Source organism: Patagioenas fasciata, chromosome 17 (genome assembly GCF_037038585.1).
Source record: "Patagioenas fasciata isolate bPatFas1 chromosome 17, bPatFas1.hap1, whole genome shotgun sequence".
Taxonomy (NCBI): domain Eukaryota; kingdom Metazoa; phylum Chordata; class Aves; order Columbiformes; family Columbidae; genus Patagioenas; species Patagioenas fasciata.
In genome coordinates, this window is record NC_092536.1 from 11,467,078 (window position 1) to 11,486,362 (window position 19,285).

General features: G+C 44.9%; 1 long non-coding RNA gene across 1 annotated transcript; it reads right to left on the reverse strand.

The window, feature by feature from the left end:
• Positions 1-12,247: 12,247 nt before the first annotated feature.
• LOC139829298 (uncharacterized) lies at positions 12,248-17,193 on the reverse strand. The gene is made up of 3 exons (XR_011741747.1): positions 17,060-17,193; positions 13,165-13,259; positions 12,248-12,387 (listed from the first exon to the last, which is right to left on the reverse strand). It is a non-coding gene; the product is annotated as an uncharacterized lncRNA (long non-coding RNA).
• Between the last annotated feature and the right edge of the window lie 2,092 nt (positions 17,194-19,285).

Genomic DNA, 19,285 nt, shown 5'->3' on the forward strand with positions numbered 1-19,285 from the left:
TTTTTAATAAGCTGAACTAATAGCATGCTTTACCACAGCTTTTACCCCCCAAAGTAAGATCTGAGCAGCTGAAGAACCCCAGAAGGAACTCAGTGCTGATGTCACACACCTGTGATCACGCACCTCTCCCACATAACCTAAAAGACTCCAGAATGAGCTTTGAGCCCACCTACAGTGATTATGTTTCTGTAGACCCGCTGCTAAAAACAAACCAAAACCGTCCCCCAAGATAAAAAAGGAGGGGGGCAACCCCCCATACTCTGTTCAGTCATGTGAGGCCTAAACAAATATACTTTTAAACTTAAAGTTCCTTTTTGCCCCTTGTTTTTAAAGGGAAAAGTGATACCCAGCCCTCAGATGCACAGCACAGCGTTTCCCCTGCATGGCTGGAAATGGAGGAGACACTTTACGGAGTTTTCACCACAAGTACATCGGACTGCTACAGACCCCCAGAGGTCCACACCATTCCACCACGACTGGAATAATCATCAAGTGCTCAGGTAGGAACTGGGGTCATGCAGAAAGGAGAAACCAGCGCAAGGTCTTGGGCCACACAGCAGCAGCAAGAAGACAAAAGTACATGAAAGCGTATAGGTGATAAAGGTCTTATAGAACACAGACAGACAATATTCATGTTATATTGCAAATCAACTGCTGCAAAGCAACTTGAAACACACAGACACAACCTTCTCTTCCAAACTGAGGTGAACCTATGTGAAGGACTCCAAGCAGCACTAGAGCATTCCACATGCTCATGCCACAGTATTAGAACATTCATTAAACAACCCATAGCAAAAGCTTTTGGCTGCAGCAATAACAGTAATATTTTTATTACCATAAAGATTCTAACAATAGAACCGTTAGCTTGCTCAGTTAATGAGAAAGAACTAGAACAAACAAAAGAGCTAGACGGTTATTCACTGTACCACAGCCTCTAGTCCAACTATTGTTATTCAGTCAGTCTGAGCAAGACCATAATCAGCTCTATTTGGTGCATTATCAAAATAATCTCATCACTTCAAAGTAATTATTGAGAATTGAAGTGTAACACAGACATTACCATATGTGTCCTCTCTGCAGCCCAGACAACACTTGACCCACAGTCCACATTTGTCCAGAAAACCAAGCAACCAACCAACTTCAAAATAGCAAAAATAAAAGCTCAACGGAGACAAACCAGCTCCTGGTGCACCTTCCCTTCAGCCACACTTCAACCACAATCAGGTGCATGTCTGTCAACGCTTACAAATGCCAAACTTCAACACTGTTCTGAAGAGAAGCTTCCCAAAAGAGCCAGCTGGCTCTCAACACATCCACTACCCATCCACCAGGGAACCTCCAGCACCATTCCACAATACTAATACCTTCCACATACATTTTCTCTTTTATCAGTCTCTACAAACCATGTTTCCAACCCCACAAAAAGTTTGCTTACTCACAGTTAGTAGACAGCGCCCTTCCTTCCGTCTCTTCTGGTCGCTCTTGTCCCTGGAGTCCTTTTGCAGCAAAGGTGCCTTGAAACCGACCATTCCATTCAGGCATTTGATCAGCAAACTTCAATTAAAGCAGATTCACTCCACAATGAGTCCTACTCACAGCGCAAGAAACACTTTTCTCACCTTTTAAGGAAACTCCACAGTCACTTGCACACTTCCCACGTTACATACACATCAAGGGCAATAGAGAGTTTACTTTCCATTTATCGGCACAGGTTGGCTTTTCCTCTTCTCAAAACAGCATAGGCACAAGAAAACACATGCCAGTTGCAGAATAAAGGGATTTATATCCCAGTATAACATTACAGAACTTGTAGCCTTTGCAAGACACAAAGGGAAAGCCCAGAGATAAGCTCAGGCTTACAGAAGAGAGCAGGGATTGAGCTTAAATGCAGCTCCTGGCCTAATGTGTGCAGTGGGACCCAGGTGGGGCTGGTCAGGACAACAAGGTGCACCCAGGCCCTGGCAATTTTAACTTAATTGCTGCCAAGTGAAGACACCTAGACATGCCCAGAGAACTTTTATCTAGAGAAATTTCTACGTTTCCATAAAGGGATTTTACTCCTGGAATGCCAGAATAAAAGAAATGGATGGTCTGTTACTCAAAAGCCAGATTAGCTGGTTGTCTTTCAAAAGCACAGGATCAACCCTCATTGCTGCCCAGGAGGGCAGACCAGGTAACTATGCTGAGCTTAACTTAAGCCTCTGAACTGGCACAGCTGCTGGGGCTGCAACATGATTCTGCCCCTGAAAGCTCCTGGCTGCTTTTACTTAGAGTAAAAATGTCCTTTGACACTCTGCAGAGGAAAATGGACCCAAACTGGGGCTGGCAAAGCAGCCTGACAGATGGCACTTGTGTGACACCCTCCCAGATCACAGTGTAAAACCAAGAGGGAGCCCAGTCCAGAAGGGCAAGGAGCAGAAGAGCCAGTGAGTCACACGTCTCACAGAGGTGACAGCTCTCAGTGGCTCAGCCTGGCTGGGATACCATGCCCCATCTGGGCTGTAACCTCTCTGGTTTTCCACTTGCTGTTTGCTTTTTGTCAGCACTCTTGAGTCCCTACAGTTCAGGAGATGAGTTAAGCACATAAGTAAAAGAAATAACCTTTTTATGGTGGTCTTTTCCTTTCCCCTTATCCCTTCCTACACTCTGCCATCAGCTGTCTGCAGAAAACTCCTCGGCACTTTGTACTTCTCCTTTCTTTTTTCCCTTCCAAGTCACCAGCAGCATCCTCCCCATCCTCCCCCCGGCCCTGCTACCTGCTGTGGCAGCATTTCTGCACCAAGAAGATAATAAATACATCAAGGCTGTCAAAGGCGCGTTGTTTTGGCTGGGAAGAGGTGCCCTCCTGCCGGGTGAGATCACTTCCCACCGCTGCGTTTGGCTTTCCCGTTACTGACAGCTCTCCAACGGGGAGCAATCGGTGTCCAGCCGAGAGGAGCAGGCGGCCAACGCTGCTAAATGGCACTTAGCACTGACGAGGGCAAGGAGGAGGAAAAAGGAGCTCAGCCCTGCTCACATGTAGCCTTTCTCTTGCTGGTGCAGCGTGTTGACAGAGAGACAAACTGGATCTGTCCTTGCTGGCTGGGATTTCCCAGGCAGGGGGTGGCAATGAGAAATGGGAAGCTAATATTCCTGCTGGAGTTTAGCAAGAGCCTTAATCCTACACAAGCATGACACCTGGAACCAGTAGCTCTTGGTACCTAAGTATGTTAGGGAATGTGAAATTAAGAAAGACAAGAAGAAGGACAAAGAAGAATCTCTCTCTTTGCTCTTGGGTACAGGTGAATTTTTTTGAGGCCAGGCCCCTTACACCCCCCAAGCAGCAAATGCTTTGGCAAAGACTCACCCTGGCTTTTTGGGACAAGAGCTAGCAGGGAAGTGACATTCATTTGGGCGATGGATTTCCCATGGAAAAATACATAACGAGAGAGTTTGGCTTGTTTGCATTTTGCAAATGTCTGGGGTTTTCAGCAGTCTCGGAGACAGCCAGGTAAACCGAAGGGTGGCTGTTTTCTCACCTGCAGGTCACCAGCTCGCTTCAGAAACCTGTCATCCTTGTGCTCTTGTTTTTGATTATGCCAGATGAATTAGCTTTGTATTCTTGGCTTCTTAAATGAAAGAAATACAAAAATGATCATTGAGACACTGATGAGCCTAAGCAGTGCAATAATGAGTCATCTGGAGTTTCTCTACCTCTAGACCAGCCTCTTCAAAGACACTTAAGGGGATCAATTGCCCGTATCCCACTAAAATCCTCTCTGTATGTGGTTCATGAAGCTTTAAACCCCTTTCCCACCCCCCACAACCTCCATCCCTCACCTCTGAAGTCTCTCTAGTCCATTATTCTTAAGGCTGATTGGTGAACAATGTGTTCACTTTCCGTACTGCCTAATGAAGATGTTCCTGTCCCTGAATATTATATCTGCTGCGCACTTAATGGAAAAAAATAGCTATTACTATCATTGGTGGTTCAGATCAGTTTCTTGGCAGTGAGGGTGGTACAGTTATGTGGACAATCAAACAAGCCAGTGATTATTGCCAATGCGTTTTTGAAGAAATCATTGCTGTTTAAACTCTAATCACAACAATACCTCATTTAAAAGCATAAAAGCTTTCACTCAGCAGACCTACCTTTTTTTTTTTTTAATAGCTAGACAATTAAATAAATCTCCTGACGCTTAACCATCATTTACCCAACAGTCAGAAAATGGATTCAATGCCTTTGCATTAGTTAGATTATGATATTAAGGCAAAAACTGAACAAGTACAAGCAGGCGAAGGAAGATCTTAGAGGAGCATGTGCTGCGCTGCAAGTGTGGCGTGGGATCTTTTGCAGAGGGTAAGGGGGGGATTTATTTCCTTCTCTTATTCAGACACCACGATGGTTCCTAGCTTTAAAGTGTTCCATAGATTTTAACTTCTTTTGGAAAATTAGGTAGTTGTTCCCCCTTTTATAGGCTAGAAAATTAAGTACAGCACAGAGGAAGCCGGCCTGAAATTCTACATCTGAACCAGGAACCGAGTCTGGATGTGCTGGACTATTCAAAAAGTAACAATGATCCAAGTTTGTTGTTTTGTTACCATTTCCATTAAAACTGCTATCTGGAAACTTTAACACAAGCGTGGACTAAAGCTCAGCAGGCAAAAAAGTCTGGGATCTAGTGCTTTTTTGTTGGCATCTTAGGAACGGCTGCGTTACCTTAAAACACAGTCCCCAAATTAACATTGGAGCAACTGTGACTGATCCTGCGCTGGTATGAACATCAGCCACTGATGGACGATAGGCCTCTGATTACCCGTGATCCCAGCGGTACTCTTCAATCCTGGCTCTAGCACTTCTCCCTCATTAGGTTCCTCATATGAAGAGCATGTTCTTCGGATGCCATTATTCAGAAGCTGATGCTAAATAACCCCTAAATTTATGACCTTCTGCCAGCAACTCTAATGGGAGTGCCTTTTTCCTTTTCAGGTAACAACAGCGACGATATAAAATTCTTGCCCTCTAAGCAGTGTGAATCTGAGGTTTATATACTGTATATATTAATTAACGTACACTGAATTTCATAGTCTCTTATGCAATATGCTGTTCAGAAAAAAAAAATAAATGAAGAAAAAGTTGAAAGGCAGGGAATTGATCCGGTGTCATTCCAGACTCTAAATAACTGACACCTACATAGACAGTTGATTGTTTCCTGATCTCTGCTTACTCAATTTTTAAAGAGTTCCCACAGATAAATTTATAGAGATGGCTTGTTGTTTCTACCTCCCTCCCGGCCCTTGTTTTGGCAGGAAAACACACCTCTGCTACATAAAGATGCTTGTGATGGGCTGGAAAGAGTTAAAACCTCATCTTCCACTCCTCCCTCTTTATCGTTTTAATTGGCTGTTCTGATGACCTGACCACCTCTTTGATACGCATCAAACGCCGGCCCGTGAAATACGGAGCATGTCAGCCTGCCGAACAAGGGTCAACCCGATTGTCAATAAGGCCATCCATCAGACCTGCCGGCTCGATGGATCCAATCCAGGCCAAAAAGCCCCAGATGGAAACGAAACAGCCTCCCTGATGATGACACCGTGGGCAGCTTGCAGGGGGGTCACTGGCCCAGAGGCCAGAAGGCGGCAAACTTCAAACCGGGAAAAGGCAACAGCGAGCAAACAATAAAACCCCCAAAACCAACACCGAGAAACCCTCTCGGCCAACCCAGCGGCGGCTCCGAATCAAAGAAGCCGAGTGAGGTGAGACAGGAGGACGCGCAGGGAGTCAAACAAGGGAGGTGATGCGGAGGTGGCCTTCAAACCACACACGTCCAGGCTGGTGGTACCTGCCCCCCTGCCGCTCCGTGTGACGAGTGACACCCCTGCAAACCAACACCACCGCCGCACAAACATCCTTTCCACAACAAAGTGAATCAGGAAACAGATCCAAGGTAGAACCAACCACAACCCCTGAGATTTTCGGGGACTTCACCAGAGAAGAAGGGAGGAGATGGCATATGAAAGAGGCAGGTAAAGGAAGGAGGAAAAGTGGAAATATATTTTTTTCTGGTGAGAATGTTGGCTTGAAGTGGCCTCAAGAGTTGACAAAATCACTACCTAACATGCTCCATGGTGCGATGGATGCAGCAGCTCTAGAAATGGCTTATTTCTCGTTGGACAGGCAACATGACCACAAGCTACTTAGGGTCTTCTCCTTAGAGATGGGGTGTAAAGTAGGGGTGATATTCCATGTAACTCTGCAATGAGAAGCAGTTCTAAGATACCAGTCACTTCAGAAGCAGAATTTTCTGAAGATGAAACAGCTTCTGAAACAGGAGTAGTCCACAGGCAGTGGGGAAAAAGATTCAAATCAAGAGTGGCCCCTTGCAACACTGAGGAAAGACTTTCCAAAGAGAAACTAAATAGCATAGAAAGGCCTAAAGACACTGTGCACCTTGAGTATTTTTGTTTCTATCATCCCTTCTGTGAAGGAATAAGATGTGAATCCTCAACAGGTAAAAGGCACATCTGCAAGGGCAGAAAACTCAAGACACAGTGTATAACCTTGCCAAGTCACACAAGAACATCACCAATGTGTCCACTCGTGTCACAAACACAGAAACACAAGAGCATATGAGCGTGGTATGTGGGCTATTTTGAAACGCAGGAGCCTGGAAGCAAAATGGACAATGCTGTAAAATGGTACTTAGCTTGGAGCACCACCCCTGCCACACGCACACGTTCACCAGCCGAAGTCCATCAGCGTCCCACGCACCCCACAGCCTCACCCGGCTGTGCACATTGACACGCACGCCCTGCCAAAGTCAAGTCCCCTTTTCCCTGTGGCTCTGAAGACAGGGCGACCGCCTGCTGAGCGCCCCGAGCCAGCTGGTTTCACACCCCGCCAGCCTGGGCTCTGCCGCACCTCCTCGTGTTGCCGCTCACGTCTCGGGGCTCAGGGACTGGTGTGGGGCAAATATTTGCCTGCTCTCGGGGCAGGAACGCAGTGCACTGGCCTCCCGGGGCAGGTGGTCTTGCATATTTATTCTAGAATAGCAAACAACATGGAGAGCAAAGAAGAGAGAAAGCCAGATAAGATAAAAGTGTGTCACCAGGTCTAACAACATAAAATCAACAAAGACGGCGGCGAAAAGTTATCTGCAAAGACCAGCAAACCCGAAAGTGAGTGATTCTGGCAGAGGAGCCCTTTTGCAGGTTGGATCACTCAGAAGACTGGTGAGATGAAGATGTTTGTCTCTTGGAGTGCCCAATATCAAGTAATTGAGAATCACTGCATCTCAAGACGGTTTACACAAGAAGATGTTTTCGTGGTCTCTGTCCAGCCCACATAATGAACCTATAACTGCAACCAGCACCTTCATAATACAGAACAGAACTAAAAGACTCTTCCACACATTACAAGACTCTTCCAGAACAAGCCATAAGGTAATATCTGACTGAAGAGTAGCGTGAAACATCGCAGCAGTTAATTTCCAGGACGTTGTGGGACTGGATATTTCTTCCAGAAGATAGATTCACCCAGCTGTGAAGCTTTCCTCTGTCATATAAGAAACATCCACATTTGATGAAGTTTTAATTCATGAATGTGATTAATTTATAAAGTGAAACACAGTGTACTTGTTAGACAAACTGCATAACGATGAATCCAGAGGGAAAAAATAGAAAGGACGTACTAGAAGAACCGCATGTGAAAACCATATGGAAGGGTGTTCAACCAGCTTGGAACCAGATGGAGGAAAACATTGTCCCTGGACACTGTACAGAGTCCTACTGATAACACATGATAAATCATTCACTGAGTGCAAGCAGGAGAGTGAACATCACCACATACCAGGCTGCGCAGGGACAACAGGACCACGAGCTGGAGGACACGAGATAAAAGGACAGCATGGAAAGCTCAGATGTGTAGGTCTAATCTGAGTTATTATCAGCAGGGACAGCCAGAATTGCTGCAGAAAGAAACGAAAGCAGAGCAGAGGGGTTTGAATGCACTGGAAAAAACCCACAACACAGCTGAGTTTGTAGTAACGTGAAGCTGAACAGGGATATTGGAGAATTGTCCAATATTCACCACTACAAAGAAGATATGAACATACTCCTGTACCCAAGCACTGACCTCTCTGTGTGACCTTTGCCAAGCCATTTAAGGTCACCTGAAGTCAAAGGGCATCCTGCCAAAGCACTGCTGCCTTTCCCAAGGAGCCTCAATCCCTTTTTCCACACTCCTGCTTGTTTGACTTGAGGGTTCTCTGTGACACCATCCGTCTTTTCAGGTGGGACAACGGCACAAAGGGACACCAGGTCTGACTGTGTCAGAAGACAGGACAGCAAAAGAGACATCAGTGACACTCAGAATAGGGTATTCAGAAGGTGGCTGTGTGAAATAATCAGTAATTTATTTACAGTCATAAATATCAAAAAGCAACCGCTGGCAGTAGTCCTGCTCGAGATAAATGGGCCGTTAGATTCAAGTGGAGCTGCAGATTTCAGATTGACAACTAGTTAAAGCTTTACATCCAGCTGAACTTTCTGTTCATGGCCCCAAAGGTTATTCTCGGTGGGGACTCCTTTTCTCTTGACAATCTTTTCATTTCTTGTGTCACAGGGAATTTTCCTATCAAGGGGAGGAGGAGCATAATGATAAATACAATTACTTCATCATCTCAGTAGCCCCCATGTGCACAATTATCTGTGTAAGCACCAAACCACTTCTTGCCCCAAGAAAGGTCCAAAATCCTTCTTTCAAGCGCAGTGGATTTTTTTTAATGGTACAAGCCTGTGTAACAGAGCCCAGAGCAGGATGGGTCATTGTGCGCAGAAAGAGACTTGCAGACAAGGACACTGACCAAAACACGTGTACGCAGGACCACCAAGGCTGACCCTAAATTAGACCACCCAGCCACTCTGTTGGCCCTGTTTGACGAGCCAGAATCTCAGAGCATAAAACAGTGTCCTCACCCGGGTTCCTTGGACTGCGCTTTCCACCATCACGTATCTCCAGTGACTTCCTGCTACTGACCTCTTATAATAAATCATCCTAACCAGCCTCCCTCCCTCCTGGCAACATCCTGTTCCTTCCTCACAAAAACCTCCCACTCACAATTCCAAGGCTCGATATCAATCTTAAATAAATGTCTCTCTGGACTCAGCTGCATTCCCTAAGCCACCTTATCTCCTGCCTCTCCAGAACGGCTGTGGATGAAGAAACATATGTAGAAGCCTCTTAGGCCTTTTTAATTCTAATTCCACCCTCGTGTCCTCTTTTTTTTCCTCATCTTTTCTTACAGAGAGGGAAAGTTATCGTTAGGAGGATGTATAATGCAATAATGATGTGTGCTTACTGTGACTTCTCAAAGTGAAAATGATAGCCCAACGAAGAGACAGTGCTACAGTTTTCTATAGGAAACGCAGTGAGAAGAGACTCCATGGGAGAGGTTCTGCTCCATCGTCTCCCTTGCTCTGGCTTCTCTTGGTTTTGGTGAAGAAAAACTCCATCAATACATCTACCCATCAGTGTCCCTTTGTCAGCATCCAGCAGTAGGGGACCAGCTGTCTCCATGTGACCTTTCCAGTTCCCAGCTTCCAATTCCGAAAACGTTCAGCTCGAACGAGAGTATCAGGGTCAGGAAAGCACCACCTGTCATTCCCTGGATCACCCCCGCAGAAAATGGGGACACTTGCAGCAGGTCAGTCAGCCCAGGACCACGGGACTCCTGATCACATCCTTCAGCTAAACAGCTCCAGCTAAGGATAAGGAATCCAGGTCCTGACACTACTTATGGCTCAGAAAGCCCATGGAATAACTCACAGCCAAAAGGAACCACATTTACCCCTCCATCCAGCAATGTCTCTAATTCTCTAAGTCTTTTCATTTCGCCAGCCACAGCGAAGACTAGTTCACGTTGGACTTCATCTAGTTTTCACTCAGGATCTTTTTCCCCACATGTTTCATTATTTCATCTCTTGTGTAACCCTTTCTGTTCACATATTTACCCCCAAAACTTTATGTCTGATGCCTTGCAGGTTACAATCCTTCCAAAGAATGGGATCACTCAAAAGCAATGAAATTTGTCTGCTCACATTTCACATTTACAAGGTTCTATGTGATAGGGGTGCTTACCTGCTTACCTACTCTGCTTTTTATCTTCCTTGCTCTACCCTCATCTTTCCTTACCTTTACAGAGTACCAAAATGCCTCGTATCATCTAACCAACTCCCTGGAGTTCATTTCAATGAGGATCCGTTTCTCCTTGGGTCTCCCCAGACTCACATCTCTGTTATTTTCTAAATGTAAGCGTAACCAACTAATTCATTAGCAATTCACTTGATAACGAGCCAACGATCATCTTTAAGAAAAGCAGCAGCAAACTAGCAGATTTCCAAGTCGGAAGAAAAAAGCTGGAGAAGAAGCAAAGAAAACAGGGTTTAGTCAGAAAAACAAAGTGGGGTGAATAAGATGGCATGGCAGTTTCCTAAAATGCCCTCAGAGTTTATAAAGTAATCTTATTCCAGCGCATATACCCCTCAGATGCCCTCCCGCTCCTTATCATCCAACTCACTCAACCATGTCACTGACATATGTACTTAGCAGCAGTTATCGTCAGTGGCACATAAATAAATGGCAGGTATCAAAGAATCAAGGTCGTCAACTCGTCATGAATATTTCAGAGAGAAGCAACACGGAAAGCTCGAGTGTCCCAGCCTCTCAGATTTCCAGCAGAAGGGAAAGAATACAAACCACACACATACACACACACACACTGCGTCTGCTGGCTTGGCCATCACATGCACGTAGTTCATTTCGAGGCAATACTACATATGTTACAAGACAATCTGTCACATTTTAAAAATATATAAATATCTATTCTACATCTCCTCTGTATAATGTGCAAACTCCGAGCAGCTGGCAAGAGGGCAGTGGTGATTTAATGCAAGAAAACTGCTTTGCTGAAGGGGCTGGGGACTGGATAGCTTGGGTTGTAACAAGAAGCCTCTTTGACAAAGGCGCAGAGTGGCATCTTTTCACACAATTATATGTGGGTCACATTAACCTCTGCTGTGCAGGATTCCCTTGAGCTGCTTCTGTCCGCGTGTCACTGCAAAGGAATCACAGTAGAAATCCCTTTCTCCTCCTCTTTCTATTTCACAGTGTTGGGCAAGGCAGTAAAAGGGTGGAGAAGGGGATCCCAGCTTGTCACACAAACACCAGCTACTACTATGAGTCTTCTAGTGGACTCAGTAACAAAGTGCACACTTCAGCTCCCAGCAGTTCCATTAATGAGATATGTTAATTCATGGACAGATTCGAGATTTTGAGCTGTGTCAGTGCACTATAATATTTAAATATATGGCTATTTATAGCCAGAGACTTTGTTAAGTTTCACTTTCAGCAGATGCTGTTTGGAAACTATTTTGTTCTGTGGAAGGAGAGACAGACGGACAGAAGGCAGACAGATATTTTTTCACAGGGTTTAGAGACACAAATTTACTCCTGTCAAGTACAACTCAAATTTGCAAATGGAAATTTCATCAGAACCATCAGAATTCATTAAAGAAACCAAACATTTCTTTAAGCAAATCATTTGGGTATTCCACTGTTCTGGATTTGCTTGTTTTTCTAATGCCTGCAGGGAATTTATTTATCAGACAACTCCATTTCTGGGAGCAGAGTTGCAAACTTGCAACGAGATTAACTTCCCACTTTCTAGCGCCTTGAGACGCTGTTCTCTTTATAGCTTTTTGTTTGTTTTTCCAGGCACCTCACTGGATTCTTCACGGTACCTCCCAACTTAGATGGTTTGATGCTGTATATAGCAAATGATCTTTATGTTCCATGGCAAACCCGATTTAAATGACAAGATGTTCTAAATCTGAGAAAGTCACCGTGGAAACCCTGCTTTCATTTTTATTAAGCCGTGTTCTTTCTCAATGGACTCATTATGGAAATGAAGGAAACATTCCTTGCAGTGACAACGGATACTTACACTGTCATTCTACTCCAATTATTGTGTTCATTCACACATTCTCAAAACCAGCAGGCTGCAGGTTTTTGAACTTGTAAAACACAAGAAGCTGAAAAAGCCTTTGAAGGCGGCTGGAGACTGTGAGATAAGGACACAAATTGGAAGTGTCTGCCAAGACACCTAAAAGCAAAGATTAAAACCGGCAATTTGAAAGGTATTTGGGCATTTTTTACATGTTGAGATCAGTTCCAGATCACGGTCTGATATTAAAAAGTACACTGTGGCATTACCAGAATCAGCAATCGCTGCTCACCTTTCACCCTCCGTTGCTCATTTCCTCTCCACACCAAAATGCTCTTTCCACGCATTTGTGCCAGGAAAACTGTGTGACCAGGCGCTGAACCAGGCGGAGGAACTTCTCCTGCTTTAAACAAACAAACAAACAAACACTAAACCTTTTCTCCCTCTAATTTGGCTGGCTCCTCCCACCAGTTTCCCAACCACAGCAGCAGTCGTGCCAGCCCAGCAGCAAGAACAAGAGGCCAGGAGACAACGACGTCTTAAACCAGTGTTACCACTGAGCAATTTGTAATATCAAACCACAGGCTAAATCTCAACTAAAAGCTTTTCGGGTTCAGAGTGAACACCTCAATTAAGATGAATTAAGCAATTCACAGTGTTCAGAGCTGCAGTTTCAAATGTAGTTCAAATCTTTATTTTCAAGACTCCTGCAGCAAAAATGGCCTGAAAGAAACCAGATAGGAAAACCATTAATTCCAGGTTTCTGTAGAAGAGGTTTTCTGTATATATGCTTTGTTTAATAGAAAAGTGTATCTCTGCGCTGCAGTCACTTCCACTGTAATTCCATTATACTGTAGGGATACCAGAACTACCTTAAAATTCAATAGTGCAGGTCCTGATAACCATCTAGTCTCAACAGCACAGGCTCAGCATGGACTAATTTGTCCTGACAAGATTATTTGCAAATTGGGTGAGGAGGTCAGACAGCTGCCCTAGAACCACATAAAAATGTAGTAAACACTGGCTCCAAGTTTATACCCTGCCTGCATCTTAAATGTTTTTCACAGGGCATTCACTTCATGTACCCCCTCAGTGTCGTTTCACCCACGCTTAGGCCCAGTTTTAGCCAAGAATAAGTTTAAACGCCTTGCTCAGGCCAAGGCTGCAGGTGTGTGCTCACCTAAGTCAGGCACCTTTCAGCTGAAGGGTACAGAACATCCTCGGCTGGGAAGACTCAAGTGTGGTGATGGTTAATGCCACGCAGAGACTGGATCACTGGAATCAAACACATGTAAAATTGAGGAGGATGGGAGCAGGTTTTGCCTTGAACTAACAAAATAAAGCTTTCTAGATGTTTATGCATCATATCTCTGTGCTAGATGTAAGCGCCTGCCCCATCTGGAGGGCTAAACTAGTCAGATGATGTTATCATGAGAACAATTTTGGATGACAATCGGAGCATCCTCCTCCGTTACGCTCTGCAAAGGGTCTGTCTCTATTTTGTCATACGGAGCCACGAGCTGCCTGTCAGTGACAGGAGCAGAGCACTGAGGGATTTCCCACACAAAACGATCCCAACCCCACGGACTCACATGAACCCATCCCAGATGTCGCAGCAGTCTGTACTGACATGTGGCACGATGATGCCCAAATGACGGGGGGGCTGCAAGAGGGTTCGCACTTGTCTTTAATTCTCAGCTTCGTAGTCTACTTGGAAAACACTCTTCTGGAATTTCATATAATCATTTACGTTGGGAGAGACCCTCAAGATTATCGAGTCCAACCATAACCTGTATCTAGCACTAAACCACGTTTATGCCCTGCTCTAACAAGCACTAACAAAAGCAAGACCACCTGGTTTGGGCCATCACACATCCTGTGAAAAACAAGGCACAAGGGTAATATCCTCTTAGTCCTACATGTGCGTGGAAATGGTGCCTGAGCACTAACATGTAGTCGCATCACGGACTTCTCCGTGTCACTGTACACAGACAGGACACAAAAGCAGCAAACACACTAGATCGACTGACCCAACCCCAGCGTCACCTTCCAGTCCTGTCACAAAGGCAAGCGGATGCAGAAGTACTGAGAACAAGAAATGCCATTCTGTGTCAGACCAAAAATCAATCCAGCTCAGTACCTGATCTCTAGCAGAAGGCATGGACAGACTGCCTAAGGGAGGATAGAAAACCCAGGTCCTCCTGTGACTGACCTTTTCCTGTTATACCTGGCTGTCATTTTAGTAATGTGCTTAAAGGCTTCCTGGCTAGTGTAGCCACCAACGGAGCCACCCGCCATTTACACAGCCAGATGTTCTTTGACCACTGTATTCCTTGGCAACGACTTCTGCAATCTATCAGCCACTCTTGTCACAACTTACTTCCCTTTATTTGCTTTGTACTTATTACCTGAAGGGTTCTTCTGGCCCTCCTGACTCCAAAGCCTCCGTATGAGAGCTGTTCAGTGTAATTTCATTGGGAAATGTCAATTATATTAAAACTGAAACTTCTCACAAAAATAATACGAGAATTTAAAAGTACATTCTAAGGATCTGCATGGGATTTCTCCTGTCACTCCACGTCTCATTTTTAGGGTTACCATGTGGAATGTGGGGTACCCAGAGTTTCACACTACTTACAAGTAATTAAACATGTATATAAAACTGAATGTTTCCAGGAAGACAAGCTGCAAAAGCTCTTCCCAGGCACCCGCTGTATCTGAGCTGCTACACTCAGACCCAACGTGGAAGATTCTGGTTCTAGTCCATGATATGAATAAAAGAGAGATGTGAGTTTTGGTTTCCCATCTCGCAGCCACATGCCACCAGCACTGGTCAATTCTAGGGTAACCGAACTAATTTTTCTAGTTTTGAATAGCCAGGTGCTTGTTCTAAACTAGAATAGATATGAAAACCCTGTTCACTTGACCTTCACTCTCTAACTTCTGCTTGCCCAAACACACCTTTGCTTTTCCAGCAGATCTACCTGCCTTCCCAAAACTTATCTCTTCCCTGTACCTCCATATCTGTTGAAAAAGCTTTTGCCCCCTTACTGCAGTGGGGTGTTCACTCACTCAAATCCTGACACTTACTCTCCTTCCCAGACACTTTGGGGCTAATTCTGACACAGGCAGATGGATGCAGTATAGATTTCTTCACCTGAGCCAGTATCATTAGGAAATCTTTACATTCAATAAGAAAAAGTACAAATTTCCAAGGTGTGATTCAGATTATCCTGAGGTGAATCACTAAACTGGAATACAGATGACTAAACCATGTATAAACATCTACAATGCAAACACCCAAACTCAGTTAAAACAAATCATACCTTCTGTCTTTGCTAAGACTTCTCTTGGCCACAAGAGAACATCAAGTCCTCTAATTTGTTCCTTTTCATTTTGGGTGCTTCAAAAGGAGCAAATACTCTGCTCCTATTATCCTTAGTGTCAATGGCATTGTCTTCTCACTTTCCGTCTTCTCCCCTCCCGTTTGAATGGTCTGGTTTTCCGTCAGTCACATCAGCTGGTATCTCACAAACCTCCTACCCAGAGCAGTCCTCCTGTCCCACAGAAAAGTCTTCCTAACACTACATTACCCTGTTGAGAAGCCCCTTGGTGAAAACCAGCCAGATGCTGTAATTAATTCAACTGAAATGGCAAGTAGTGTTGTCTGTACAGAACAAAAGTTTCAGGTGCCCCAAAAATTAATTCAACTTCTTGGCATAAACATGACCTCCCAGCACCCAAACATAATGATACACACAAATAAGAAATTTAGTTGGCTAGCTACTGAATCAAAGCTTTGCAAAAGTGTTTTTTTCACCAACAAGCCTTTCTTACAGCCTTGTCATATAAACAGCTTTTGTAAGACCCCTGTTCACCCATTTGGGAGTTTCAAAAGGATGTGGGGAAAGAAATGGCCGTAAGATCCTGGGGTCCTCCCTGAGAACACCCCCTGGCCTTGCCCCATCTCATGTAACTGAATAAGAATCTGAACCCCAAACTCACTTCTCTGGTGCTAAAATGGCTCAGGGCAGGAAGGTAGAAGCCATTTAGGACAAAGTTATTTGCAACCCTTAGAGTAATTCTAAAAGCTTTTTAGGTAAAGGGCTGAATTTGTTTCTGTCTGAACAAATCTGACATATAAAGAGGTGGCCCCATCAGAAGGTGACATAACCCAGATGCCACGGTGACTTGACACTGACTTTACAGCGCTTTAGAGAGAGGAAGCAACTTCCCCTTGATCAGGCAACACCCAGGACCTCTCCTGCATCACCGAACACTCAGAAACGCCCCATCCCACTTACCTCCCCCTGGACAAAATGAAATGTCGTCCCCTATGCATCATTCATCAAAGCCAGGCCCCTTAATTAATAGCACCATTTGTTCAGGGGATTTCAACAGGTACTGAAATCCAGAGCATCAAAGCATGGACAGTCTCATCCCGGTCTGGCAGATATAAATATGCCAGGAAGACTCAGGAATCAATGTTCCTCTAAAAAGGGTTTTGAACGTCTTTCAAAGCACTGAGATATTGCAAACTAGGTGCTCAGCTCCAGCACAGATGATACTAAGAAAGCAGAGTTACATGAGGGGACATTTTTGTATTTTTGGGGGGCACGACTTTGGGCTGAAATTCCCTTTACAAAAACAGAAACGGCCAAATTATAATAAATATCAAAGCTCTAAAACCACAGCAAACTTGGAGCAGCGAGGTGCGATGCAGGCCTGTTTATGTTACCTTTTCCTTTGGCAACATCTCCCATCACAGCAGCAGAAACAAGAGAGTCGTCATTGTGAAGAGGCTGTTGTCCACACCAGAGGTTCTGCCCAGACCTCACCAAGCCAGCGACACACAAGTTAGTGGGAAACCCTTTCTCCCAGCCCCACAGAACGGCTCAGCCCAGCACAAGATCTCAGCCTCCTTCTTCAAAGTCCTCAGCTTCTGCGGAACAATTTTTTGGGGCCTGTGGTTTTGCAGCAAAGTGGAATTTAAAGAACAAAACCTTGGTTCATTACATCATGGCTCCAGTAATGTCTAGGAACACTTTACATTTGATAAAATCTCCCCAGATTACCTTCTGAAAGCCTTGCGGTCAAGTTGCATGGCTGGAAACACAAGAATGATGTAAGTAACCACTGAATAGCTCATAGATCAGTTCTCTCACGATGCAAGCAGGGAAACTTGGGAGAGGCATCACTCCTCCTTCAAGGGAAGGTGGTAATTAGCTGAAGTCAAGGAATTGCTGTGCCTATGGAGAGATGGGAAGAATGGGTGGAGTTAACACATGCTGAGTCTCACTTTGCAGGAATTCTGGGTCCAAAGTTGCAACACTGCACAAGTATCGCCCTCACTTATCCATCCCTCGTGTCTCGGTTTCCTCTGGGTACATGTGCCCACCTCCTGCCTGGTGGTCTGAAGTTCTCTGGGGAAAGAAGGCGAAAGACTCCTCTTTCAGTGTGAGTTTTTATGATGCGAGACTCTGCTCTTGGTCCAGGTTCTTTAAACAGAGGACCTCCCTTGAAGTGAGGATTCATATCTGATGCTTGGCTATATCAGCGTTGGCCAGAGAACATCCCTTTCAGCCTGAAAGGTTTACAAATCTTACCTCTGTTAAGCCCAGAGAAAAATGGCAAAGTGAGATGAAAAACGCCAAGCTACGTGGGGAGAACCTGAGCTAAACTTTTCCAAGAAACCACTATTTTAAAGGGAATCTCTGCTTCATCCTTGTACATTCTGCCTTCAGGAGGTAAACAATTTCACAATCTATTATCAACTAGAAAAGCCTTATGCTTTGGTGGATTACTGTACTCTGCCTTTCAGAGACAAAGTGTGAACCTTAAATCTTCATGTAAAGCCATGTAAGCACAATTTGTGTATTTAAGAATGCGAGGATGGGCAGGAGTCATCCTTAAAATTCTGACCTCAGGTGACCTCTCCCACGTCATTCAAGTCAAAGACAAATTGAGACAGAGTAACCAAGAATTTTGCTTCCCAGACTGTACTTACAACCACTAGTTCATGCTGCTTCTCATCAGAGCAATGTCACCATGAGACTTTTATCCAACGGAGAAAACAGAAGTGACAGCAGCTCGTGCTTGTGATTGGCCCCTAAGCTTCCCTTGTCACACCATAATTAGTTTGCTGGATTGTTTTACTGCAAGTGGGGTATTTCATTTGCACGTGTGTTTGGATGGTTAATTCAAAGATAAGTCTCCAAAGCAGAGAACACTATAATCTTTCAACCCCTAAGAATGAGAAGTTTCTCTTCACTAAGTGGTTCATCCATTTTGCTTACTTTCCATTATGGACTAAATAAAAACCTTTGGTTTTGCTTTAAAGGCTCAAAGACATCGGAGCTTTTGTTGTAAGGGTGAGAGTCAAAGACAGGACCTGTTCCAAAGATCTGACTGCCTAAAACAGGCAACAGGTAAGGAAGAACAATAAAAACAACACTAACACCAGCTCTCCCTCCTTATAAATCAGGAAATGAACCATGAGGAGATGAAATGACTCGCCTGGTATCATTTCAGCCGCATCAGCACTCCCAGCACTGGGCAACGACTCAACCAGAAGACCACCCTTCCTCTTCAACAGTAGCTGCAGGTCTGAACGCCTGGCAAAGGAAGGATTATATGGTTCACAAAGCTGAAGATTTCTGGATACCCTGAGGCTTTGCCACAAACTATCTCCACTCCACGCCTCGGCACAGGATTTCTGTCAGTGCAGCTGAAGATAAACGCTCCAATCCGGTATTGTTCCCAGTGGCCCATCTGCAAGCTTTAGCCCTCACTGCCTGGTAGGTGCCTCCCTTTCAAACTGGAATCCAATTTACAAAGCCTTTAATTTTCAACTTTCTCATCACTGACTTAATAAAAGTAAATGACAGGTAATGGTCCCAGAAGCCAAGAACTATTAGATCTTTCTCAACACTAATAAGGGCTGATCAGACGCTTGCGCGCTCCTTTTCCAGCTCGTGAAAGCCCAGATCCCCAAGGACTCGGCAACCGGGGGAGAAACGGGAAAGCAATCCTCCTGCAACGAGGGGAGAGAGAGAGAAGCGAAAAGAAGGAGGAAAAAAATGTGTTGATGTGAACACTTAAAACTGAAAGCGGGTACCACCGCGGATATTGCCTGCTCTCTTCTGGGAGTTCATTTTGGGCCCATGCGCTCGCTCCATTTCCCCACCGGGGCACGGGGGGCTCTCGAGGCGCTACAGGCAGCGCGGCTGCACGGAGCCATGGAGCAAACCGGCTCTGATTTCTGCCCAAAGGCATCAGTGTCACACCGGTCGGGATGTCAG